The 27601-nt window shown below is 39.1% G+C and overlaps 1 long non-coding RNA gene across 4 annotated transcripts; it reads right to left on the reverse strand.

Annotated features, from left to right (window-relative positions):
• Window positions 1-2736: 2736 nt before the first annotated feature.
• Window positions 2737-21619, reverse strand: LOC127560606 (uncharacterized). 4 transcript variants are annotated; one of them, XR_007953374.1, is made up of 6 exons: window positions 21540-21619; window positions 19867-19912; window positions 14800-17674; window positions 14267-14378; window positions 4072-4245; window positions 2737-3535 (listed from the first exon to the last, which is right to left on the reverse strand). It is a non-coding gene; the product is annotated as an uncharacterized LOC127560606 (long non-coding RNA). The 4 variants fall into 4 exon arrangements; XR_007953372.1 differs by adding an exon at window positions 9860-9955 and having other exon boundaries at window positions 14267-17674; XR_007953371.1 differs by having other exon boundaries at window positions 14267-17674.
• Window positions 21620-27601: the final 5982 nt, after the last annotated feature.

A 27601-nucleotide genomic window follows, 5' to 3' on the forward strand; every position in this document is an offset into this window, starting at 1 on the left:
TTATTATGATACAATAAAGGAATGTTCTAAGCAAGTGACATGTAACACTTAACAAAACTACTAACACATATAAATTGACAGAGTGAAAGCATACTGTAATGTTTACTCCCCACACCTCTTTGCTCTTTAGGCTACATAACATGAAATACTATTGGGATTTTTCATTTATTAAATGTATTTAAGTTAATTATTAGTATATTGATATAAATTTATTTTATGTTTTATTATGTATTTTCATTTCAGTTTATTTATAAAAAATACTTTACAGCAATTCCAATAGATTTAGGATGGAAAATGCCATCCACATCAAGAAACAGAATTATCGAGACAGAATGTGGATAGTATCTTCACTTTTTCCCTTTATTTGTTTCCATCTCATAGTTTTTTTTTTTCCTTATTGGTTTGATTTTTCTTTCACAACATGAGAAATGTGGAAATATGTTTAAAAGAATTGTTTATATTTATATCTATTGCTTCTTCTCTTGGGGATGAAGAAAGGAGGGAAGATGAAAAATTTAGAACGTAAATTCTTTTTTTTTTTTTTTTAGTAACTTTTTATTGACAGAACCCATGCCGGGGTAATTTTTTACAGCATTATCCCTTGCACTCAGTTCTGTTCCAATTTTTCCCCTCTCTCCCTCCACCCCCTCCCCCAGATGGCAAGCAGTCCTTTACATGTTGAATAGGTTACAGTATATCCTAGATACAATATATGTGTGCAGAACCGAACAGTTTTCTTGTTGCACAGGGAGAATTGGATTCAGAAGGTATAAATAACCCGAGAAGAAAAACAAAAATGCAAGCAGTTTATATTCATTTCCCAGTGTTCTTTCTTTGGGTGTAGCTGCTTCTGTCCATCCTTGATCAATTGAGACTGAATTAGCTCTCTTTATCGAAGAGATCCACTTCCATCAGAATACATCCTCAAACAGTATCTTGTTGAGGTATATAATGATCTCCTGGTTCTGCTCATTTCACTTAGCATCAGTTCATGGAAGTCTTGCCAGTCCTCTCTGTATCCATGCTACTGGTTGTAGAACACAAATTCTTGCAGAAGTGAATGTCAAGTAGTATTTTTACATGTTTTTGGAAAAATAAAGTACTATCCAAAATAAAAAAAACAAAGAAACTTATAAAAAACACTTTACTCTGAAATACTTAGTGTAACCAAATGAGAAATCTTGATATATCAGTCTTTCTTTAAATATTGGTTCTAAGTAAATGTCCTCGACTGAAATCTTGATTTATCTATCAATATCATTCTTGTTGAAAGTCTAGTTTTTAAATTTTATTTAATTCTAAATTTGAATAAACATAATATATATACACACATACATACATGTATACACACACACACAAACACACACACACACACAGACACACACACACACACAAATCAACAAAAAACCATGAAATTATCCAAAGTCAACAATTTCTATTGTGTCCATCTTGGGAGATTCCATTTTGAAAACTTTGCTTTTAACTTTCAATATGAGGCAGGTAGCCTACATAAGATCATGATGGCACATACTAATTTGCTTTCTTCATTTAAATTGTGGTTCAATCAATAAATGAGGCAGGAATTAAACCATCTTTTCCTTTGAAATGGGAAGCAAACAAAATTGTCTTTTACGTGGAAATTGTTCATCCTTTCCATAAAAAGCAGCACAGATTCAATTCAATGTATATTACCCTTGAAGTATTAATAAATTATTTTTGTGTTATTTTCTAAGTTTGCTGTAGATTTCTTTTATGATTCTCGTATGCTCCCTAGGTTATTGGGAGAGGAACTCAAGTCCTTCTGATTTCAGGTGTGGTATTCTCTCCACTTCATCACCTAGTGTCCCATGAGTTTTCCTAGCAACAGGGGTCAGTTCTTCAAGGAACATCAAGTAAGCCAGTATGGGTAGATCATGCCCATAAAGGTAATGGTTCCTAAGAACTCAGATTGTTTGCTCCCACAACATACTTCAGGGATCACAGAGAGTCACCAAAGATTGAAAGGACTGAATGCCGCAATACCATAAGACCTTAGTCTGCCTTTTCTTTACCTTCCTCTTGTCCCCTTCTCTTTCCTTCATGGTGCCTTGTTAAGGGAGATGGATTTCTTCACCCAGTTACATGTGTATGAATTTTTCTTCCTTTGATCATTTCAGAAGTGAATAAGGTGAAGTGTCAGTTGTTGCCCTTTCTTCTTGCTTGCATAGATTTTCACTTATACCCTTTGACAATATAAACAATAACCACCAGTAGAGTTATGATCCACATTGGAAATTTTCTTGAAGATTGACTGAAAATCAGTAGATGCCCATCAGTTGAAGAATGGCTGAACAAGATGTGGCAGAATATGAAGGTAAAGGAATGTTAGCATTATATAAGAAAGGATGAACAAGCTCATTTTAGAAAGGCCCGGAAAGATTTACATGAACTGATGCTGAGTCGAACAAGCAGAAGGAAGAATACATTGGACAAAATAATAACAAGTATTTGTATCGATGAGCTAGGAAAGAATTGTTTCTTCTCAGTGTTTTAGTGATCCAAGCAATCCCAATAGACTTTGGACAGCAAATACCATCTGCATTCAGAAAAAGAACTACAGAGAAAGAATGTAAAACACTATATGCTATGTTGTTTTTTTCTTTTTCTCTCTCCCATGGTTATTCCCTTTTGTTCTGATTTTTCTTTCCCAACATGATTCATAGAGCAATGCTTATTAAAAATAAATTTACTAAACACTAAAAAAAAATTAAATTTTTATTCAATTTTTAATAGCCAATACCTATACTGTTTAGGATATGAAATTAGCCAGACCCCTAGGGATCATTGGCAATTCTTAATTCTCAATTTACACATCTTCGTGAACAGGATGGACTGGTTTGGCAATTCTCCTTTCTGAGGGTGGCTGAGCTTCTTCCTGGGGCCTCTTTGGCTGGCGTTCCGAAAGCCTGTGGCAGGCAGCTGCTGCAGCCTGAAGGAGGAATGGGCTGAGAGGAGTGAGGTGGTCATTGGTCAGCCCAGAGACCAGCTTCTTCCAGAGGTAGGGACTTGCCCAGGCCTGCCCAGCTGCTGGCACCACAGTGAATGCTGGAGGTTTCAGTGGGGCGTCTGTTCCCTCAGGTTTTCAAGAGAAGTGAGGTGACATAAGACTGGGGAAGAGCAGCGCCATGGCCCCTTTGCAGAGCTTTCTGCCAGGAGGTGGAACCACATCTGTGGAAGGCTCCAACATTCACACAGGATGGTGAAGGGGGGTCGGTGTGTTTGGTTTTCGTTTTATTCTTTATTTATTTATTTATTATTTTACGCAATATATGAGAAAGAGAAGTGAGGTCGATTGAGGAAGAGGAGCACCTTGGCCCATTGGTGGAAGCTTCTGCCAGGCAGTGGGGCCAATTCTGTGGAGGACAGACATTTAGCCTGGTGATTGAGTTAGTTTAGTTTTCTTTTCCACACCAGGGCGCCATGTGGTGAGGTGGACTCGGGCTGAGGTCCCGCGGGGTCTGTGGGCAGAGCCTTCTGTGGAGCAGCGGGTCCTAGTCTGTGAATGAAGAAGGCAATATATGAGTAAAGGGGAAGGAATTAGGAGACGGGGAAGAATGTGGCTGGCACAGATAGGAAGCATACTTTGTACAAACTAACAGCAAGATTTGGTGATGATCAGATAGGGAAGAATTGCTTCTTCCTAGTGCTTTAGTGATCCAAAGCAATCCTAATAGACTGTGGACAAAAAATGCCATCTGTATTCAGAAAAAGAACTAAGGAGAAAAAATGTAAAGCACCATGTAACTATGTTCACTTAGTTTTTTCTTCTGTCTTCCATGGTTGTTCCCTTTTGCTTTGATTTTTCTCCCCCAACAAGATTCATAAAGCAAAGTATATTAAAAACAAATATACTTACTAACCCCCCCCCCACCACCAAATTAAAATTCTGTTTTATTGGACCTTCTGGCCAAGATGGTGGAGAAGAGGATGCACACATCTCCTCCTTAAGCTCTGTCTTTTCTCCCAGAATAATTTATCTCATGACAAGCCTCGGAATTAGTGCTTGGCTGAAAAAAACATACAAATAATTACCAAGAGAAGATGTCCTCAAAATTCGCCAGAAAAGGTCTGTTTTTGCTTGTGGATGAGGACAGCTAGTTCAGGCACAAAGTGAAGGCAAGCAGTGGCACCAAAGCAGACAGAGCTAAGGCAGGCAGCTCACAGGTGAGCAGACGAGAGGAGGATGGGGTGTGATCTCAGCCGTTTCTGCAGGGAGATATTTACTACAGTTTTGGCCACTTTGCCCTGGCAGCAAGCCAGTAGACAAACAGAGAAGGTAAAAAGACAGGAGGAAAGACTGTAACACTGAAAAGCCAACGTCACTTGGGACCTGGCCACACCCACCCACAGTGTTCTCAGTTCTCTCTCAGAATCTCAGAGCACAGATGTGGCACAGCCATTGCTGTCCTGCTAGTGCCTCGCTGCTGCCCTCTGCAGTCTGTAGAGGCAGCTCGGTAATACCATTCAGTCCCCACGCTGCCCCGCCCAAAAACAAAAAACAAAAAATCAGACTGCATTTATTTTCCTTTTTGCTTTGTTTTCTTTAATTCTTCTTTGACAAAATGAGCCAAAAAGTATGGATAGCTTCTATAGTGATAGAGAGCATACTTTAAAACCCTGAGGAGACTAAAAAGAGACTGTCTCCAGATGAATCCCCAAAGGTGGGGGACAATATGATCTGGTCCTCAACACACAAGACTCTCATAAAAGAAATTTAAAAGGCTCTCACGAGAGAGCTAGAAGAAAAATGGGAAAAGGAAAGGGAAGCTTGGCAAGAGAGTTTGGATAAGTCATCCTACTCATTTAAAGATAAGAGTGGATAAAAAAAAATCAAATCCTTGGAAAATAGAATTAGTGAGTTGGAAAAACAAAATAGCTTTTGAAAAAATAAAACTTTGCGAAATGGGAAAAAATTAGAGAACAAAACAAACTCACGTAAAAACTCAATTGGACAATTAGAAAAGATATAAAAAAGTGAGTGAAGAAAATAACTCATTAAAAATCAGAATCAAACAAATGGAAATGAATGACTCAAGAAGACACCAAGAATCAGTCAAGCAAAACCAAAAAACTGAAACAATGGAAAAAATGTCAAATACCATCTTGAAAATACAACAGACCTGGAAAATAGATCTAGGAGAGGGAATCTGAGAATTATTGGACTTCCTGAAAAATATGATGAAAAATAGAGCCTGGACACTATTTTCCAGGAAATTATCAAAGAGAACTGCGCAGATGTTATAGAAACAGTATCAAATAGACATTGAAAGAATTCAGCGGTCACCTACTGAAAGGGACCCTAAAAATCAAAACTCCAAGAAATATATAGTGGCCAAATTCCAGAATTATCAGACAAAAGAAAAAACACTGCAAGCTGCTAGAAAAAAATCAATTCAAATATAGAAGGGCCACAATAAGGATTACTCAGGATCTAGTAGTGTCCACATTAAAAGATCAACGGGCCTGGAATATGATCTTTCAAAAGGCTAAGGAAACTTGGTATGCAGTCAAAAATATCTTCCCCAGCCAAAATGAGCATCTTTTTCCAGGGAAGAAGATAGACATTCAAAGGAAGAAGTGAATTTCATCTAGATTTCAGGGGGGGAAAATGGAACTAAACAAGTTTGATCAACAAATATAGAACTCAAGAGTAATCTAAAAAGGTAAAAAGAAATCTTGGGAACTATATTTCTGCTCTGAAGATATCTAAAGAACACATCTATACTTGGTTCTAGAAACTAGAGGTGGATAGGAAATTATGCCCAGAAAAGGGTAAAGTGGGGATATATGGGGGTACTACATCTCATGAGGAGGCAAAGGAAACCTATTATAGCTGAGGGAAAGAATGGAGAGGGATCAACATAATGTGTATCTTAATGCCATCAGAATTGGCTTAAAGAGAAAAATATTAGACATATTCGATTTATGGTGAAACTTCTCCCACCTCATTGAAAAGTGGGAGGGGAAAAGTGAAAAGGGAAGGAGTAAGCTAAGAGGAAGGGGAATACAGAAATTGCGAGGAAAAGGGGTAAGATAAGATAGGGGGAGGAAGTCTAAGGTGGAGGGAGATATACTAAAAAGGGGAGTCTGTGAGAAGCAAGTGATGCTCACAAGTATTTTCCTGGGGAGGGGGGTAAAAGAGAAGGAAAGGAGAAAAGCATAAGCAGGGGTTACCAAGATGTCAAATAATAGAGAATTGGTCATTTGAACCATAAATGAGAATGGGGTAAACTTCCCCATAAAGAGGAAGTGGTTAGCAGACTGGATTAAAAGCCAGAATCCTACAATATGTTGTTTACAAGAAACACACTTGAAGCAGGGCGATACATACAGAGTAAAAGTAAAAGGTTGGACCCTTCGAACCTACTATGCTTCAGGTGAAGTAAAAAAAGCAGGGATAGCCATCCTGATTCTCAGATCAAGCAAAAGTAAAAAGTGATCTAATTAAAAGAGATAAGGAAGGGCACTATATCTTGTTGCTAAAGGGTAGCATAGATAACAAAGCAATATCAATATTAAACATATATGCCCCAAGGGATGTAGCGTCTAAATTCTTAAAAGAGAAATTAAGAGAAATAGACAGCAAATAGTGAGAGATTGCTCAACCTTGCCCTCTCAGAGTTAGATAAATCAAACCACAAAATAAATAAGAAAGAACTCAGAGGTAAATAGAATACTAGAAAAGTTAGATAAGATCATTGCAGAAAACTGAATGAACACAGAAAGGAGTACACTTTCTTCTCAGCAATTCATGGAACCTATACAAAAATTGACCATATATTAGGACATAAAAAGCTCAAACTCAAATGCAATAAAGCAGAAATAATAAATGCATCCTTTTCAGACCACGATGCAGTGAAAATTACATTCAATAAAAAGCCAGGGGAATATAGACCAAAAAATAATTGGAAACAAAATAATCTCATAGTGAAAAATGATTGGGTGAAACAGCAAATCAAAGACTTAATAACTTCACCCAAGAAAATGACAATGATGAGATGTCATACCAAAATGTGTGGGATGTAGCCAAAGCGGTAATAAGGGAAAATTTCTTATCTCTAGAAGCCTACTTGCATAAAATAAATGAATTGGGCTTGAAACTAAAAAATGCTGGAAAAAGAACAAATTAAACACCTCCAGTCAAACACTAAACTTGAAATTCTAAAAATTAAAGGAGAGATTAATAAAATTGAAAGTAAAAAAACTATTGATTTAAATAATAAAACTAAGAGTTGGTTCTATGAAAACAACAACAAAAACAGATAAACCCTTAGTAAATCGGATTTTAAAAAGGAAAGAGGAAAGTAAAAATGAAAAGGCAGAACTCGCCACTAATGAAGAGGAAATCAGAGGAATAATTAGGAATCACTTTGCCCAGCTTTATGCTAATAAATTTGATAACTTAAATGAAATGGAAGAAAACCTTCAAAAATATAGCTTGCCCAGTTTAACATTAAACAATCCCATCTTAGAAAAAGCAATAGAAGAAGCTATTAATCAGCTCCCTAAGAAAAATTCGCCAGGACCAGATGGCTTTACATGTGATTTCTACGAAACATTTAAAGAACAAAGAACTCCACTGCTACATAAACTATTTGAAAAAATAGGGACTGAAGGAATCCTACCAAATTGCTTTTATGACACAGATACCTCAACCAGATAAGATAAAAACAGAGAAAAGAAAGTATAGACCAATCTCCCTAATGAATATTGATGCTAAAATCTTAAATAAAATATTAGCAAAAAGATTACAGAAAATCATTCTCAGGGATAATACACTAATGACCAAGTAGGATTTATACCAGGAATGCAGGGCTGGTTCAACAGTAGGAAAATTATTAGCATAATTGACTACATTATCAATAACCAAATTAGCAAAAACCATATCATCATTTCAATAGATGCAGAAAAAAACATTTGATAAGATCCAACATCCATTCCTAATAAAAACACTTGAGACTATAGGAATAAATGAACTTTTCCTTAAAATAGTCAGGAGCATATATTTCAAACAGTCAGTAAGCATCATATGTCATGGGGATAAACTGAAACCTTTCCCAGTAAGAATCAGGAGTGAAACAAGGTTGCCCACTATCACCATTATTCTTCAATATTGTATTAGAAAGGCTAGCCTCGGCAATAAGAGTTGAGAAAGAGATTAAAGGAATTAGAGTAGGTAATGAGGAAACCAAAGGATCACTCTTTGCAGATGATATGAGACTCCCGAGACTCTATTAAAAAGCTATTAGAAATCATTCACAGCTTCAGCAAAGTTATAGGATACAAAATTAAGCCACATAAATCCTCAACGTTTTTATACATCAACAAAAGCTAACAGCAAGTGATACAAAGAGAAATTCCATTCAAAATAACTGTCGATACCATAAAATATTTGGGAATCTATCTACCAAAAGAAAGTCAGGAATTATATGAGCAAAATTACGAAACGCTTTCCACACAAATCAAGTCAGATTTAAATAATCGGAAAAATGTGAAATGCCCTTGGATAGGCCGAGCAAATAGAATAAAGATGACAATACTCCCTAAACTAATCGATTTATTTAGTGCTATACCAATCAGGCTCCCAAGAAACTAAGTTAATGACCAAGGAAAAATAAGAACATTCATATGGAAGAAAAAAAGGTCAAGAATTTCAAGGGAACTAATGGGAAAAAAAAAATCAAATGGAAGTGTCCTAGCTGTACCTGATCTAAAACTATGTTATAAAGCAGCAGTCAGCAAAACCATCTGGTATTGGCTAAGAAATAGATTAGTTGATCAGTGGAATGAGTTAGGTTCACAGGACAAAATCATCGATAACTATAGAAGATCTAGTGTTTGACAAACCCAAAGATCCCAGTTTTGGGGATAAGAATTCATTATTTGACAAAAACTGCTGGGAAAACTGGAAATTAGTAGCGCAGAAATTAGGCACGGACCCACACTTAACACCATACACTAAGATAAGTTCAAAATGAGATTATAAATAAATTAGAAGGACAGAGGACAGTTTACTTCTCAAACTTGTGGAGGAGGAAGGAATTTGTGACCAAAGATGAACTAGAGATCATTATTGATCATACAATAGAAAATTTTGATTATATATCAAATTAAAAAGCCTTTGTACAAACAAAATTAATGCAAACAAGATTAGAAGGGAAGCAACAACCTGGGAAAACATTTTTACTGTTAAAGGTCCTGATATAGGCCTCATTTCCAAAATATATAGAGAATCGACTCTAATTTTATAAGAAATCAAGCCATACTCCAGTTGATAAGTGGGTCAAAGCATATGAACAGAAAATTTTCAGATGATGAAATAGAAACTATTTCCATTCATATGAAAGAGTGTTCCAAATCACTCTTGATCAGAGAAATGCAAATTAAGACAAGTCTGAGATACCACTACACACCTGTCAGATTGGCTACAATGACAAAAAAAATAATAATGATGATGATGAATGTTGGGGGAAAACGGGGATACTGATGCATTGTTGGTGGAGTTGTGAATGAATCCAACTATTCTGGAGACCAATCTGGAATTATGTCCTGAAAGCTATCAATGTGTGCATACCCTTTGATCCAGCAATGTTATTACTGGGCTTATATCCCAAAGAGATACTAAAGAAGGGAAAGGGACCTGTATGTGCCAACATGTTTGTGGCAGCCCTTTTTGTGGTGGCTAGAAACTGGAAAATGAATGGATGCCCATCAACTGGAGAATGGTTGGGTAAATTGTGGTATATGAATGTTATGGAATATTATTGTTCTGTAAGCAATGAACAGCAGGTTGACTACAGAGAGGTTTGGAAAGACTTACATGAACTGATGCTGAGTGAAATGAGCAGAACCAGGAGATCATGATGCACTTCAACAACAATACTGTATGAGGATGTATTCTGATGGAAGTGATTCTCTTCAACAAAGAGAAGATCTAAGTCAGTTCCAATTGATCAATGATGGACAGAATCAGCTACACTCAGAGAAGGAACACTGGGAAATGAGTGTGAACTGTTTTGTTTGCAGTTTTGTTTTTCTCAGGTTATTTTTACCTTCTGAATCCAATTCTTCCTGTGCAACGAGACAACTGTTAAGTTCTGCACACATATATTGTATCTAGGATATACAATAACATATTTAACATGTATAAGACTGCCTGCCATCTAGGGGAGGGGGTGGAGGGAAGAAAGGGAAAAGTTGGAACAGAAGTAAGTGCAAGGGATGATGATGTAAAAAAATTATCCAACAATAGGAAAGACAATACTTTTGGCCTCCAATACCCTTGGCATCCAATGAACCAGAGAGCCAGAGTGCCAGAGACCTAGGGACCAAGGCTGGCTTTATTTTGTAAAAAAAAAAAAAATTATTAAAGTTTTTTATTTACAAAACACATGCTTGGGTAATTTTTCAACAAAGCCTTCTGTACCAAATTATCCCCTCCTTACCCTAACTCTCTCCTCCCCTAGATGGCAGGTAGTCCACAATGCCTGTTCAATTTCTTAAAATATATGTTGAATTCAATATATGCATATATAGTTTTACAGATATCTTGCTGTACAAGAAAAATTGGATCCAGAAGGAAAACAAAATGCAAGCAAACAGAAAGAGTAAGAATGCGATGTTGTGGTCCACACTCAGTTCCTATGCTCCCGTCTGTGGAATAGATTCTCTACAACAATGAACACCTGGAATTGGTTTGAATCATCTCATTGTTGGAGAGAGATTCTGTCCAACAGAAGCACTCATCCTATAGTTTTCTTGTCATGTATGATGACCTTCTGGTTCTGCTCATTTCACTTAGCTCAGTCTCTCCAGGCCTCTCTGAAATAAATTATTCAGCCACTCGCCAATTGATTGGCATCCATTCAGTTTCCAGTTTCTTGCCACTACAAAAAGGGCTGCCACAAACATTTTTAAACACATGGGTCCCTTTCCCTCCGTTAAGATCTCTTTGGGATATAAACACAGTAGAAACACTGCTGGGTCAAGGGTATGCAGAGGTTGATAACTTTTTGAGCAGAGTTCCAAACTGCTCTCCAGAATCGTTGGATCCATTCACAATTCCACCAACAATGTACCACTGTCCCAGTTTTCCCACCTCCCCTCCAACAATCATCATTATTGTTTCTTGTCCTCTTAGCCAATCTGACAGATGTGTAGGCATATCTCAGAGTTGTCTGTATTTGCATGTCTCTGATCAAGAGGAATTTGGAGCACCCTTTTCATGACTACAAATAGTTTCAATTTCTTCATCTGAAAAATGTCTGTCCATATCCTTTCACAATTATCAATTGGAGAATGGCTTGACTTCTTATACAGTTGAATCCATTCTCTCAATATTTGAGAAATGAGACCTTTATCAGATCCTCTGTATGTAAAAATATTTTCCCAGTTTATTGCTTCTTTACTAATCTTGTCCGCATATTAATTTTGTTTGTACAAAAACATTTTAACTTAATGTAATGAACACTTTTTATTTTGTGATCAATAATGATCTCTAGTTCTTCTTTGGTCACAAATTCCTTCCTGCTCCCACAGTTCTGAGAGGTAAATTATCCTATGCTCTTCCAAATTTGTTTATCATATCATTCTTCATTTCCAGATCATGAACCCATTTTGACCTTAGCTTGGTATATGTTAGGTGTTAGGTGTGGGTCAATGCCTACTTTCTGCCATCCTACTTTCCAATTTTGCCAGCAGTTTTTGTCAAATAGTGAATTCTTATCCCCAAAGCTGGGGTCTTTGGGTTTGTCAAACCCTAGATTGCTACAGACATTGACTATTTTGTTCCGCGAACCTAATTGATTCCACTGATGAACTGCTCTTTTTCCTAGCCAGTACCAAATGATTGTGATGGCCTAGCTTTACCAGATCATCTTTGCAAACATTAGATTGCTATAGTCATTGACTATTTTATTCTGTGAACCTAACCTATTCCATTGATCGACTAGTCTTTTTCCTAGCCAGTACCCAAATGATTTTGATGGCCTAGTTGTACCACATCTAAAGCGACATTATAAAGCAGTGGTCACCTTCATTTTTTTTTTCATTAATTCCCTTGAAATTCTTGACCTTTTGCTCTTACAGATAATTTTTTTTTTTGCGGGGGGGAGGGAGCTTCTTGTGAGTTTAATTGGCATAGTACTAAATAAATAAATGTATTTAGGTAGTCTTGTCATCTTTATTATTTTTGCTGGATCTATGCAATAGCACTTGATATTTTTCCAATTAGTTAGATCTGACTGTGTAGAAAGTGTTTTGTAGTTTTGTTCATATGTAGTTGCCAACTTTCCTTTGGCAGATATGATTTTCAGATAAATGGAAATTTCTTTTTGTATCTCCTGCTATTGGATTTTATTAATGATGTATAAAAATGCTGACGATTTATGTGGATTTATTTTGTATCCTGCAACATTGCTAAAGTGGTGGATTATTTCTAATAGCTTGGTAGTTGATTCTTTAGGGTTCTCTAAATATACCATCATATCATCTGCAAAGTGTGATCATTTGGTTTCCCCATTAACTAATCTCTGTCTTATTGCCAAAGCTAGCCTTTCTAATACAATATTGAATAGTAATGGTGATAGTAGGCAAACTTTTTCACCCCTGATCTTACTGGCAATGGTCCCAGTTTATTCCCATCACATATGAGGCTCGCTGATGGTTTTTTAAATAGATGCTACTGCACTACTTTTAGGAAAAGTCCATTTATTCCTATACTTTCTAGTCATTTTAATATGAATGAGTGTTGCATTTTACTATCTACTGACAATCATATGTGGTTTTTGTTAATTTGGTTATTGATAGAGTCAATTATGCTTCCTAATATTGAACCAGCCTTGTATTCCTGGTATAAAATCCTACTTAATCATAGTTTATTATCCTGGGAATAATTTTCTCATGTTTTACGTAAGATGCTTGCATCAATATTCATTAGGAAGATTGGTCTATAAGAATTAAAGGTTTCATCCTCCCTGGTTGAGGTCTCAGTACCATGGCTGTGTCATAAAAGGAATTTGGTAGGAGTCCTTCATTGCCTAGTTTTTCTAATACTTTATGTAGTATTAGAGTTTAAGTGTTCTTTAAAATCCATCTAGTCCTGGGCATTTTTTCTTAGAGAGTTGATTAATAACTTGTTTTATTTTATTTTGTTTTTTTCTAAAATGGGACTATTTAAGTAATTTATTTCCTCTTCTGTTAATCTGGGCCATCTATATTTTTGTAAGTATTCCTCCCTTACACTTTTGGGCCAAATAACTCCTAATTAACACTCTAATTTCCCCCTCATTGGTGGAAAGTTCTTCCTTTTCATTTTTGAGACTAACAATTTGATTTTCCTCTTTTTCTAATCAAATTAACTAAAGGTCTGTTTTTTAATTTTTTTTCATAAAACCATATCACTCAGTGCATATATGTTTAGGATTGATATTGCTTCATTATCTATGCTACCCTTTGGCAAGATAGAGTTTCTTTGCTTATCTCTTTTAAGTAGATCAAGTTTTGCTTTTGCTTGATCTGAGGTCAGGCTGGCTACCCCTGCTTTTTTGTGCTTCGCCTGAAGCATAATAGAGTCTGTTCCGGCCTTTTACTTTTCCTCTGCATTACCCTACTTTAAATGTGTTTCTTGTAAACAACATATTGTAGGATTCTGGTTTTTAATTCAGTCTGCTATCCACTTACCCTTTATGAGAGAGAATTCACACCCCATTTACATTAATACTTAAACCTACTAATTCTGTATTTTCTGCCATCTTATTAACCCCAAATAATACTTTTCTCTTTCCTTTTCCTCTTTCTCTCTTTCCCAGTATTTTTCTTAAGAGCACTACTTGCCTCAACCAGTCCTCCCCCTTTCTTATATCTTTTCCATAGTATTTCTGTTTTCCCTTCTATTTAGCCTCCTCCTTTCCCCTCCCACATTGTCATAAGGTGAGTGAAGTTTCTCGGTGTAACCAAATTTGTCTAATATTTTCTCTTTGAGCAAAATCTAACCAGAGTCAGATTCACACATTCCCCCCTTCTTCCCTTCTTTCCCTCAATTTTAATAGGTTTCCTTGCCTCTTCCTGAGATGTCATTTCCCTCATTTTCCCTCTACTTTCCCCCTTTCCCACTACAATCCCCTTCCCATCTCGTTTCTTTTTTACATTGTAACAATAAAATCAAATGATACATGCACTCTCTCTCTATACCCATAACAGAATTATACTTCTCAAGTGTTCTTTTTACCTTTTTATGCTTCTCTTGATGATTTCAATGTAAGGAGGTCAAAATTGGTTTTAGGTCTTCTTATCAGCAATAAATGGAAGCCACCTGTTTCACTGAATGTCCATCTTCTTCCCTGAAAGAAAATGCTCAGTTTACAGGGGTAATTTATATTTGGCTGCATTCCAAGTTCCTTTGCCTTTCAGCATATCAGATTCCAGGCCCTTCCATCCTTTAAGGAGGAAGCTGCTAGGTTCCTGGGAAATCCTTATTGTGCTTCTTCCATATTAGTTTTTTTTTTTTTCTGGCTGCTTGTGATATTTTTTCCTGATAGTTCTAAAATTTAGCCACGAGATTCCTTGGAGTATTCATTTTCGGGGTCTGTTTCAGGAGATGTTTGGTGAATACTTTTCAATGACTACTTTACCTTCTGACTCTGATTTCCTGACAAATAGTCGCTAGGCTCTTTTTTTCATCATGGTTTTCAGGAAGGCCAATAATCCTTAGAGTATCTCTCCTAGATTTTATTTTCCCAATTAGGAAAAAATGTAAAATACCTAATTTCCCCTTTTTTTTCCTTTTTCTTTTATTTTGCTTGACTGATTCTTCTCATGTCATTGAGTCATTCATTTCCATTTGTTCAATTCTAATTTTAGTGAATTTTTTTCTTCCTTTACTTTATTTACTTTTTTATGTGTCCAATTGAATTTTTGAATGAGCTCTTTTGTTGTATGGACATTTTTCCAATTTCACAAATTCTGTTTTTTAAGGAGCTTTTTTTCATTTGTTTGTTTCACAACTTCTGTTTTTCTGGGGCTTTTTGCTATTTCATGTTCATTTTCTATTTTGAGTTGCCTTTTCCAAACCCTCTTGGCAAAGTTTTCGTTTTCTTTCCCCACTTTGCTTCTCTCAAGATCCCTTTTAATTTCTTCTTGGGGGGTTTCTTGTGGGATGGGGCCACTTTATGTCACCTTTTGGGCTTCATCTGGAGATGATCTCTGTTTAGTCTCCTCAGCGTCTGAAAACTCTTCTTCTCTTTCAGTATAAAAACTTTTTACAATCAGAGTTTTTAATGCTTTTCTATTCTTTTTTTTTTTTTTCTGGCTGCTTGTGATATTTTTTCCTGATAGTTCTAAAATTTAGCCACGAGATTCCTTGGAGTATTCATTTTCGGGGTCTGTTTCAGGAGATGTTTGGTGAATACTTTTCAATGACTACTTTACCTTCTGACTCTGATTTCCTGACAAATAGTCGCTAGGCTCTTTTTTTCATCATGGTTTTCAGGAAGGCCAATAATCCTTAGAGTATCTCTCCTAGATTTTATTTTCCCAATTAGGAAAAAATGTAAAATACCTAATTTCCCCTTTTTTTTCCTTTTTCTTTTATTTTGCTTGACTGATTCTTCTCATGTCATTGAGTCATTCATTTCCATTTGTTCAATTCTAATTTTAGTGAATTTTTTTCTTCCTTTACTTTATTTACTTTTTTATGTGTCCAATTGAATTTTTGAATGAGCTCTTTTGTTGTATGGACATTTTTCCAATTTCACAAATTCTGTTTTTTAAGGAGCTTTTTTTCATTTGTTTGTTTCACAACTTCTGTTTTTCTGGGGCTTTTTGCTATTTCATGTTCATTTTCTATTTTGAGTTGCCTTTTCCAAACCCTCTTGGCAAAGTTTTCGTTTTCTTTCCCCACTTTGCTTCTCTCAAGATCCCTTTTAATTTCTTCTTGGGGGGTTTCTTGTGGGATGGGGCCACTTTATGTCACCTTTTGGGCTTCATCTGGAGATGATCTCTGTTTAGTCTCCTCAGCGTCTGAAAACTCTTCTTCTCTTTCAGTATAAAAACTTTTTACAATCAGAGTTTTTAATGCTTTTCTATTCTTTTTTTTTTTTTCTGGCTGCTTGTGATATTTTTTCCTGATAGTTCTAAAATTTAGCCACGAGATTCCTTGGAGTATTCATTTTCGGGGTCTGTTTCAGGAGATGTTTGGTGAATACTTTTCAATGACTACTTTACCTTCTGACTCTGATTTCCTGACAAATAGTCGCTAGGCTCTTTTTTTCATCATGGTTTTCAGGAAGGCCAATAATCCTTAGAGTATCTCTCCTAGATTTTATTTTCCCAATTAGGAAAAAATGTAAAATACCTAATTTCCCCTTTTTTTTCCTTTTTCTTTTATTTTGCTTGACTGATTCTTCTCATGTCATTGAGTCATTCATTTCCATTTGTTCAATTCTAATTTTAGTGAATTTTTTTCTTCCTTTACTTTATTTACTTTTTTATGTGTCCAATTGAATTTTTGAATGAGCTCTTTTGTTGTATGGACATTTTTCCAATTTCACAAATTCTGTTTTTTAAGGAGCTTTTTTTCATTTGTTTGTTTCACAACTTCTGTTTTTCTGGGGCTTTTTGCTATTTCATGTTCATTTTCTATTTTGAGTTGCCTTTTCCAAACCCTCTTGGCAAAGTTTTCGTTTTCTTTCCCCACTTTGCTTCTCTCAAGATCCCTTTTAATTTCTTCTTGGGGGGTTTCTTGTGGGATGGGGCCACTTTATGTCACCTTTTGGGCTTCATCTGGAGATGATCTCTGTTTAGTCTCCTCAGCGTCTGAAAACTCTTCTTCTCTTTCAGTATAAAAACTTTTTAAAATCAGAGTTTTTAATGCTTTTCTATTCTTTTTTTTTTTTTAAGTTGAGTTCTGTTTTAGCGGTAAGGGGGAGTTGTCCAAAGTTCCTCTGCAAGTAGCAGCAGCTGCACGGGATCAGTATTTACTGGCTGCTGGGTGCTGGGTAGGTGTGTCCATGTCCCCTGAGATTCTGGCATTTAGGGGGTTCACTATTTACCTTTGGTGAGGAAATATTTTCTAACTTCTCTGCTGAAGTACTGGGCTTGCAGAAAACCTGTGTCTTCTCCTCCATCTTGGCCCTGCCCCAGGAGCTGGGCTGTCTTCAATTGGGAGGTGTGCAGGGTGAGCCTCTTGGGCTTGAGGCCTTGGAGGAGTCCTTTAAGCCTATGGGAGGCAGGGGCTCCAAATGTCGGTAAACGGAGAGAGAGAGGGGAGGGGGGGCTCCCTGTTTCTTCTGGCCTGCTGTCCGCTCATCCCACCAATCCGAAGGGAGAATTTTGGAGGAGGGCTTGTTGAAGAGAAGCGCCTTGGCCCTTTTACCCAGGCTCACTTTCTCTGCAGGGGACAGGTCCCCACCATTGTTGCCCTGCATCGGGCCAATCTTGGCATTCCTTTTGTTTTTTTTGATGGCAGTTTTGGCCCGTTGATAGACTCTCACTGGTGGCAACTCTTTCAAATATTCATTGCCCATGGGGCTGTTAGCCCTCGTGTTGGGAGGATCCCTCTCAAACAAGGGTGGTCTTTTCCGGGGCAGGAAGGTGGAATGTGAAGGAGGGCCTGTGTGACCTGAAGGTGGGGCCAAGTCTGTGGAGGAAAAAGGCAATATATGAGCCAAGGGAGAGAAATCGGGAAGTAGAAGAGGGTGGGTGGCAAAGACAGCAGCACTACAGGGAGCAGAGATGGACTCAGAGATGCCTGGCCTTTGGCTTAGAACAGGACCCTCTCCAACTTGCTCTTGCTTGTGCTGTCCCACCTTTCACATTTGGGGAAGCCCAAGGGACAACTTCCTTACTTTCAATTTTCCTTGTAAACCACTTATTGGTACAGATTTGTTTGCATGCAGACTGGGAGGTTCCCCCAGGCCAGGGCCTGGCTTGGGCCTATCCATCCCACCCCCAAGGCTTAGTCCAGCCTTTGACCCACAGTAGAAAATGAATGCTGTTGGATATTCTTTCTCCTAAGCTCTCTGCACCCTGGCTTCTCTCCACCTCATTCAGATGGTTTTACTCATTGAAATGAAAAGTGACTGATAACCTCCATAGTACAAAAACTGAAAGACCACAGTCTAATTGTGACCCTTCAGCATCTCTCTGGCAGCATTTTTGGGAGTGACTGCCTTTTCTTCTACTTCAGGAGACTCTCTTTTCAGAGTTTTCACGATTCTGCTCTCTCTGGGTTCTTTACTGATTGGTGTGTCCTGCGTGGCTCTTTGACTGGATCTTTTTTCATGTCATGGACCCTGGGCATGACCCCTTTTCAGTCATCTTTTGGCTCTGTGTTCTCCCTACTTGGATGTCCTGGAAATGGATGCAGTCCCCAATTGTCATCTCTAGGCAAAACACTCCCAGGTATATTGATGGGGCTCTAGTCTGCCTCCTCAGCTGTGCTCCCCAATTCCCATATGACATCTGTTGCACATTTTTAATTGGATGCCCAATTTGCAACTCAATATCCATGTGTCCAAAACACATTGCATAATCTTGGTCCCCCACACTCTCTCCTTGTCTGACATTCTCAACTCCAAGCACCCAGCTTTGCAGGATCAGGCATCCCCTACCCTTTTCTCTTACTTGGCCCACAGTTCATCCATTTAGTTATGCAGGTTCTAAGTCCTTCCTCTACAACACTCCTCCCCCACAAGCTTGCTCTCCTTCACTCACCTTGCTATCAACCTCAGGACCCTGTACACCTCTTTCCTAAAGGACTCCCACTGTTCTATTAGGATTATGCCTTCTCAATTTGGAACTATGCTCAAAAAGTTATCAAACTCTGCGTACCCTTTGATCCAGCAGTGTCTCTACTGGGTCTATACCCCAAAGAGATAAAGAAGGGAAAGGGACCTGTATGTGCAAGAATGTTTGTGGCAGCCCTGTTTGTAGTGGCTAGAAGCTGGAAAATGAATGGATGCCCATCAATTGGAGAATGGTTGAGTAAATTGTGGTATATGAACGTTATGGAATATTATTGTTCTGTAAAGAATGACCAGCAGGATGAATACAGAGAGAACTGGTGAGACTTACATGAACTGATGCTAAGTGAAATGAGCAGAACCAGGAGATCATTATATACTTCAACAATGATACTGTTTGAGAATGTATTCTGATGGAAGTGGATCTCTTTGATAAAGAGAGCTAATTCAGTTTCAATTGATCAAAGATGGGCAGAAGCAGCTATACCCAAAGAAAGAACACTGGGAAATGAATATAAACTGCTTGCATTTTTGGCTTTCCTCCTGGATTATTTATACCTTCTGAATTCAATTCTCCCTGTGCAACAAGAAAACTGTTCGGTTCTACACACATATATTGTATCCAGGATATACTGTAACGTATTCAACATGTAAAGGATTGCTTGCCATCTGTGGGAGGGGGTGGAGAGAGAGAGGGGAAAAATCGGAACAGAAGTGAATGCAAGGGAAAATGCTGTTAAAAATTACCCTGCCATGAGTTCTATCAATAAGAAGGTATTTAAAAAAAGAAGAAGAAAGAAAGAAAGAAAAGTTATAAAAAAAAAGAGTTTATGAATAATTATCCAAATAAATCATCAATAGGTTCTGGCAATATTGATTGTGTGTCAGTGTCTGAATAAATACAGCCTAGCCTAGCTTCCATTGTCATGGTTAAAAAAAAAAAAAGGATTATGCCTTCTCATGTGCCTGTCTAGCAATTCTGTATTTTTCTGGTGGAATCTAGTTTATGTATTTGTTGTCCTCCCATTTCCAATGAAGTTTTTGTATCTAAACAAGTATTGCTAAATGTTGGTTGATTGATTCTCACCCTTAGGATGTATCTTATTTCTTCTCCCCATTGAGCTGCAGATTTCCTGGGGGGAAAAGATGTCAACAAATAAGTCCTAAAATCTCTCATTACAACAACTACCCCCCAATCCACCCAACTAAAGGAGGAGCTGTCCCACAAGGCCCTTCTAGTTAAGGTAGCACAGCCCAGGCATTGCTTTTCAGGGTTTACTATGGTTGGACAGTAAGTAGAGCCCACCCCAACACAATGGATGCAAGTGATCAATTCTTTCCCATTCCTTTCCTCATTTCCCCCTTTCTCCAATCCATTTTGCCTCTCTCCTCATCATTAAAGGAAATGGAAGGGAGGCAACTGAGATACTCCCTTGTTTGACCACAGGAAGAATTAAGAGGATGCAAGATTATAGCCAAGGATCTAAGTCAAAAAGATCCATCTCTACAGGTGTCAAGTTCATTTATTGGCTGTGATTTCAGGTGGCATTTTCTTAATGGAAAGTGGGTAGCTTCTTCCTGACTGCTCAAATCACAAAATGATTTGTCGTTCCAATATTCTTTGATTTCACAACATCCTACAGACCCCATCGGGCTCATTAGTGCGGTGGTTCCCATCCCTGCACAAAGAATTCTCTCCTACTTGTATTCTCAAATCCACAAGAGACAAGGTCATGGGAGTGAGGAGAGTGTGGGTCAGAAGGGCCAGAAGGAGGGACTTGACAGTCCTAAGCTATAGTTCTGCCCCGAATAAGCCTGCCTTAACTCTTTTGGAGCCTTGAAGCAAACCAGCTCTCTGAAGAAGAAATGACTGCTGGGGTACCCAATTGCTGTGACAAACAGCTTTTTCATGCCTACATTTCGTATCTACAGATAGCATGAACAACTGTGCCCACCCCTCCCCTTTTAAGAAAGCAATGAAATACATAAAAATGTTGAGATTGCTGAGAAGTATTTGTTATGAATTGAAAATATGGTTTCAAGAAAGGTCACATAGGCTCCACCAGTTGGCAGAAAAAAAGATCCGAACTGGTTCCACAAGTCTCCTATTTGATCCATAAACTGGGCGGGGCTGGGGGCGGGGTCTTGCTTGGAAGCTCTATGCCATTAGCACCTAGAGGCAGCCTCTGGTTGGCATCAGGGAAGAGATTAAAAGAAGATGAAATACCAACTTTGTCCTCTGCACCCTGCTAAATGGCCTTTAAGTACACCTGCCATTTAATCCTCACAACAACCCTGTGAGCAAACAGGTGAAGTGACTTTGTCTCAGGGATACTCATTGAACTTCACATCATCCTGACTTCCAGATGCATTTCTCCAGAGACTGGACAGGCTTTACTTCCACATAAGACAATAGAGGAGCTTATTAGGCATAAAATAAAAATCCAGTTTGTCTCAGGGGGGTTTTGTGTTCATCTCCCCAGAGTCTAGAGGAGAGGATTAATCTCGTTATAATCTCCTCCATATAAGAAGATATGAATGGTATCCTAGCTATTCTCCCATTGAGGACCCAAGGAGGAACGTTTCCATCTCCTCTTGAGGGCATAACAAGTGTCTCTCACCTTGATCTCTAGAGATAATTTACTTCCAGAAAAATAGACGCCTTCCCAAAGATACAAATTTCAAATTTCCTCATTCCTCCCCCTACATGGTTTCTGGTATCCCCACTCCCACAAAAAAAGTTACCATCAAGCCTCTTACCTACTACTGACCAGGAAACAAGGCCGCACCTTATTTCTCAAAATGCAGCTTACAATGGGTTCTCTTTCACTCTCACTCTCACTCTCCCAGTCATTCAACAGGACTGGTGAGACTCCTGGCCTTTTATCTTGGTAAGGGTGTCTGAGGTACAAGTGACATCACAAGGCACCATTTTTCCTTCATACCACTGACCTTTCTCCAGTCAGCTCTGGCATTGGCTCAGAAAGAGAAAGCTTGTTAGTATCCTGAACACAAGCCACACTCTCCCTTCATGGGGTTTCAAACTATTTCCCAGTCATTCTCACTAAATATTTTTGTCACTCTTCCCCCTACAGTGTATCTTTACCAAAGATTCAAAATATCTCTCAAAGCTAAACTTTTTAAATTTTGGTCTCTGTCTGATTGTCCATTAATTAGGAATAATATTTTTGTGTCCGGGGTAGAGAGATAAGGGGAAATTGATATGCTTCTGTCTAAAATTGCTTGAGTCGGCTTTTTTCCTCTCAGATACATGTCCAATCAAGGACAGATATGTGGCTTGCTTTCTTGATAGGGCAACAAAATTGCCACCTCCTCCTCCTCCTCCTCCTCCTCCTCCGATGTCCTATCTCCTTCTCCTCCTCCTCCTCCTCCTCCTCCCTCCTCCGATGTCCTATCTCCTTCTCCTCCTCCTCCTCCTCTCCTCCTCCGATGTCCTATCTCCTTCTCCTCCTCCTCCTCCTCTCCTCCTCCGATGTCCTATCTCCTTCTCCTCCTCCTCCTCCTCTCCTCCGATGTCCTATCTCCTTCTCCTCCTCCTCCTCCTCCTCTCCTCCTCCGATGTCCTATCTCCTCCTCCTCCTCCTCCTCCTCCTCTCCTCCGATGTCCTATCTCCTTCTCCTCCTCCTCCTCCCCTCCTCCGATGTCCTATCTCCTTCTCCTCTCCTCCTCCCTCTCCTCCTCCACCACCTCCTCCTCCCTCCTCCGATGTCCTATCTACTTCTCCTCCTCTGATCTCCTCTCTCCTCCACCCTCCTCCTCCACTCTTTCTCCTCCTCTGATCTCCTCTCTCCTCCTCCTCTGCTCTCCTCTTTCTTCCTCTTCCTGCTCCTCACTCCTCCGATGTCCTATCTCCTTCTCCTCTCCTCCTCCGATGTCCTATCTCCTTCTCCTCTCCTCCTCCTCCTCCTTCTCCTCCTCCTCCTCTCCTCTTTTTTCTCTCCTCTCCTCTCTACTCTCTCTTCTCTTTGTCTCTGTCTGTCTCTCTCCCTCTCTCTCGATCACCCACTCTCACTCTCACTCTCCCAGTCATTCAACAGGACTGGTGAGACTCCTGGCCTTTTATCTTGGTAAGGGTGTCTGAGGTACAAGTGACATCACAAGGCACCATTTTTCCTTCATACCACTGACCTTTCTCCAGTCAGCTCTGGCATTGGCTCAGAAAGAGAAAGCTTGTTAGTATCCTGAACACAAGCCACACTCTCCCTTCATGGGGTTTCAAACTATTTCCCAGTCATTCTCACTAAATATTTTTGTCACTCTTCCCCCTACAGTGTATCTTTACCAAAGATTCAAAATATCTCTCAAAGCTAAACTTTTTAAATTTTGGTCTCTGTCTGATTGTCCATTAATTAGGAATAATATTTTTGTGTCCGGGGTAGAGAGATAAGGGGAAATTGATATGCTTCTGTCTAAAATTGCTTGAGTCGGCTTTTTTCCTCTCAGATACATGTCCAATCAAGGACAGATATGTGGCTTGCTTTCTTGATAGGGCAACAAAATTGCCACCTCCCTCCTTTTCCTCTTCTCTGTCTTCCCTAACCCTTTTTGCTTCGTATTCCGTCACACCCTTGACTCGGATTATAAGGCACAGTACTGGAGTTGGACAGAGCTCAGAAATCAGAAAGTCCGCAGATCAAGGCCACGCTCATATTTGACTAGCTGTGTGAGCCTTAGGAAATTCTTATCATCTCAACCTGCCTCGGCTTCTTCAAATCCAAAGTGTGCTAGAGTTGTGAGAATTACATGAGAAGTCCTTGGAAAACACCTAGTATCACGCCTGATACATAGGAAGTGATTATTAAAGGCTTAGAACTTTTCCTCCCTTAACTGCAATCGGCACCCAATCAAATGGGGTGCAACCCAACCCAACACTTTGGATCTGCTGAAAATCTCCCAATGGAAGGAGAGAGCTCATTCACTAATCTCATGGAGAATTTGGGAGGAGCAAAACAATCTCTTTGGTGGGGAGCAGCTCCTGCACTTGTCCTTTTCATCTTTATGAGCCTCTTTGACTGAAGCCAATATTCCTCTTCCTTGTGACAATAGTCAGACTCCTTTTGACCTGCCACCCAGTCAGCCTATCATCTATGATTTATTTCCCTGGTCCTTTCTTCCCCGAGCTGTCCAGAAGTCACTTGGACATCACCCATGCAAGAAGGCATTCACAGGAAGGAGTAACAGGTCAAGGTAGCATTTCAGCATTTCAGGGCCTTGAAGGAAGACAGGGAATTCAGGAGGCAGACATGAGGAAGGACAGACTTACAGGGATGAGGGAAAGCCAGGGCAAATGCACAAGACCCAGGAGAGGGAGGGTTTCATCTGAAAAGCAGCAAGGAGCCTAGTGTCCCTGAATCACTGAGGATGGTGAGACAGGCTGGAAGGTGGAAGGAGCCTGGAAAGAGGATAGGTTGGGGAGGGGCTTGTTTGGGTGGGCTTTGGGGGTTGTTGTGACAATGGGATCTGATAGACCCTAGTTCTATTTCTGCCACTTCCTAGATCTATGCCCTTGGGACGTCGTGCCAAGCAGGGGGTTCCCTTTCCCTGGGTTCCATAGTAAATGGAAGGGAATAAAGGTTAAGGAGGCTGGAAAGGGGAGTCTGGTCATTGGTGAAGGCCTTGGCATGCTACACAAAATTCTCTCTTGGATCATAAAGGGGATAGTCAAGTCTCTGAAGGTTCTTGAGTTGGGGGTTGAGGGAAGTGACATGGATCTGTGTTTTGGGAAGATTGATTGCACAGCTGAGTGGAAGAAGGACTGCTGGGAGGAGAAATGTAGCTATTGTTACAAGGGCTGATGAGTATTTGCCCCACAGTAGTAACAATCCCAGATGCCACAAGGGGTCTACAATGGAAATGTTACAGTGCTAAAAACTGAAGGTATGGGGGATGTGGGGGTGGAGAGAGAGTGAGAATTCAACCCTGACAGGTAGGCTGTGAGTCTGGTTAACTAGCAGGATCAATGGCATCCTCAACAGTACTAGCAAAGTTTAAAAGGTCGGAAGTTTTGCGAAGTAAGCTTGTAAGTTGAGTTTGGGGCATGTTAAAGGAATGAGAGTAGATAATGAAAAAAAAACAATTATCACTGTCTTCAGATGATATGATGGTATACTTGAGAATCCAAGAGAATAACTAAAAATACTAGGAACAATGAACAGCTTTAGTAAAGTTGCAAGATACAAAATAAATCCACATAAATGATCAGCATTTCTATATGTCACCAACCAAGTCTAGCAGCAAAATAGTCAAAAGGAAATTCCATTGAAGGTAACTGTAGATCATATAACATATTTGGGAGTCCACCTCCCAAAACAAAGTCAGGAACTATATGAACACAATGACAAAGCACATTCAACACACACAGGAAGTCAGACCTAAACAATTGGAAGACCATCAAGTGCTCATGGGTGGGCTGAGCTAATACAAGAAAAATAATTTATCGAAATTCAGCTACTCGTTCTATTATTATACTCTACCATTCAAAGTTCCCACAAACTACAGAGCTAGAAAATACTAACAAAAGTTCATCTAGAAGAACAAAAGGTCAAGAATATCAAGGGAATTGATGGGGAAGAAGTGAAAATGAAGGTGGCCTACCTAGCTTTCCAGACCTAACATGATATTGTAAAGCAGCAGTCATTTGGTACTGGCTAAGAAGTAGTTGATCAATGGATTAGGGTAGGTTCACATGAGAAAAAATACTCTGAAGAAAACAACTCCTTAAATAGGAGCATAAACCAAATGAAAAAAGAGATACCCAGTATAAACTCGTACAGGGCAAATGGAAGCTAGTGACACAGTGAGACACCAAGAATCAATTAAACGAACTAAAAAGAATGAAAACAAGGAAGAAAATATGAAATACCTCGTGGCCAAATAGGCGACCTGGAAAATAGATCCAGAAGAGACAGTTTAAAATGACCTGAAGCTTGTTTTAAAAAAAAAAAAAGCCTGCGTTGCATTCGTGAAGGAAAACTGGCCTGCTATTCCAGAAATGCAGGGGGAAATACTCCCTGAAAGAATTCATCAATCACCTCTGGAAAGAGATCCCACACAAGGAAAACCTCAAGGAGCATTGTTGCAAAACTCCAAAACTCCAATCTAAAGGCAAAAGTACTGCATGCTGCCAGACAAAAACCATTCAGATGTCAAGGAGAAACAGGATTACCCAGGACCTGGTAGCTTCTACAATAAAGGATCTGAGGACCTGCAATACCATATTCAGGAAGGCAAAGAACCTGGGTTACAAGCAAGAATTAACTACCCAGCCAGACTCAGCATCATTTTTCAAGGGGGAAGTGGGGGGGGGGGAGGTGGATCTTCACTGAAGTCAAGAGACTTTCAGTCATTTCTACTGAAAACAAACAAACAAAAAAAAATTAAAATAGGAAATTTAATCTGCAAACACAGGACTCAAAGAACTATAGGAAGGTTGGGGGGGGGTGGGAATATATATATATTTAAAGATTAAACTATTTACATCCCTAGACAGAAAAGCTATATCTGTAAGTCTTGCAAACTGTATCTGAAACTGGGGCACACAGAGAGGAGCATCACAGGGACTGAGAATGTGATTGTGAATGGACTCTGATGGGATGACATCAAAGAAAATGACATCAAGGAGGTGGGAAAAGGTTTCTACTGGAGAATTTTCTTCTTTGGAGAACTGCGGGTTCTTCCAAATTTCACTATATGTCTCCTGCTTGTTGTTCTTATTTACATTATAGTATCCCATTCCATTCATGTACCATCAAGAATTTAACCAGTCTCCTATGAGTAGCCATTTAATTTGCTTCCATTTCTTTTCTCAATGTCTGGTTGCTGGGAGCTACAATGGATAAGAATACTGGGCTGGGACTCAGGAAAAATGACCTTGCCTAATTCTAATCTGGCCTCACCCATGTCCTAGCTGTGTGACTGTGAGCAAGTCATTTACCCCTGTTTGCCTCAGTTATTTCTCCTATCAAATCAATTGGCAAAGGAAATGGTAAACAGCTTCAGTATGATAAAAAAGCTGCAAGTGAGCTCACAAAGAGGCAGGGAAAACTTCAGTGACTCAGGGTGTGTGTGTGTGTATTTTAACACTTTCAGAGTATATTCTCAATGCCGGATTTAGTATGGCAAAAAGTATTACATTTCTAATTTTTGTCTTTCTAGATTACTCTTTTTTTTCCCTAGATTACTCTTTATAACACAGTGGGAAACATTTATTTCCTCTTCTGTTCATCTGGGCAATCTATGTATTTATAGATATTCCTCCATTTCCTTTAGGTTGTCAAATTCATTGGCATAAAGTTGGGCAAAGTAACTCATAATTATTGCTCTAATTTCCTCTTCATTGGTGAATGTTCTCCCTTTTCATTTTTGGGACTAACTATTGGATTTTCCTCTTTTCTTTTTCGAATCAAATTAGCTAAAGGTTTATCTCCTTTGTTGGTTTTTTACTTTAAATTTGATTAAACTCTCCTTTTTTTCCCTCAATTAGCAAATGAGACTAATTGTCTGAAGGCTGCAGGAGACAGTCACCAAGAAACCTGTGTCCTCTCTGCCATCCTGGCTCTACCCCTGGCACTGGGCTGGTTTCATTTGGAGGTGGGCAGGGCGAGCCTCTTGGGCCTGGGGCTTTGGTGGAGTCCCTAAAGCCTATGACAGGCAGAGGGTCCAAATGGCATGGGGGAGATAGAGAGGGGAGGTGGCTCCCTTTCTGCCCTGGCCTTGCAGGGGAGGTAAATGCTCTTTGGCGTAGCCAACATCTATCTATTCCCTCACGTTTTGAGGGGAAATGCGGGGAGATGGCCTGGAG

The sequence above is a fragment of the Antechinus flavipes genome, chromosome 4 (genome assembly GCF_016432865.1).
Source record: "Antechinus flavipes isolate AdamAnt ecotype Samford, QLD, Australia chromosome 4, AdamAnt_v2, whole genome shotgun sequence".
In the NCBI taxonomy this organism is placed as follows: Eukaryota; Metazoa; Chordata; class Mammalia; order Dasyuromorphia; family Dasyuridae; genus Antechinus; species Antechinus flavipes.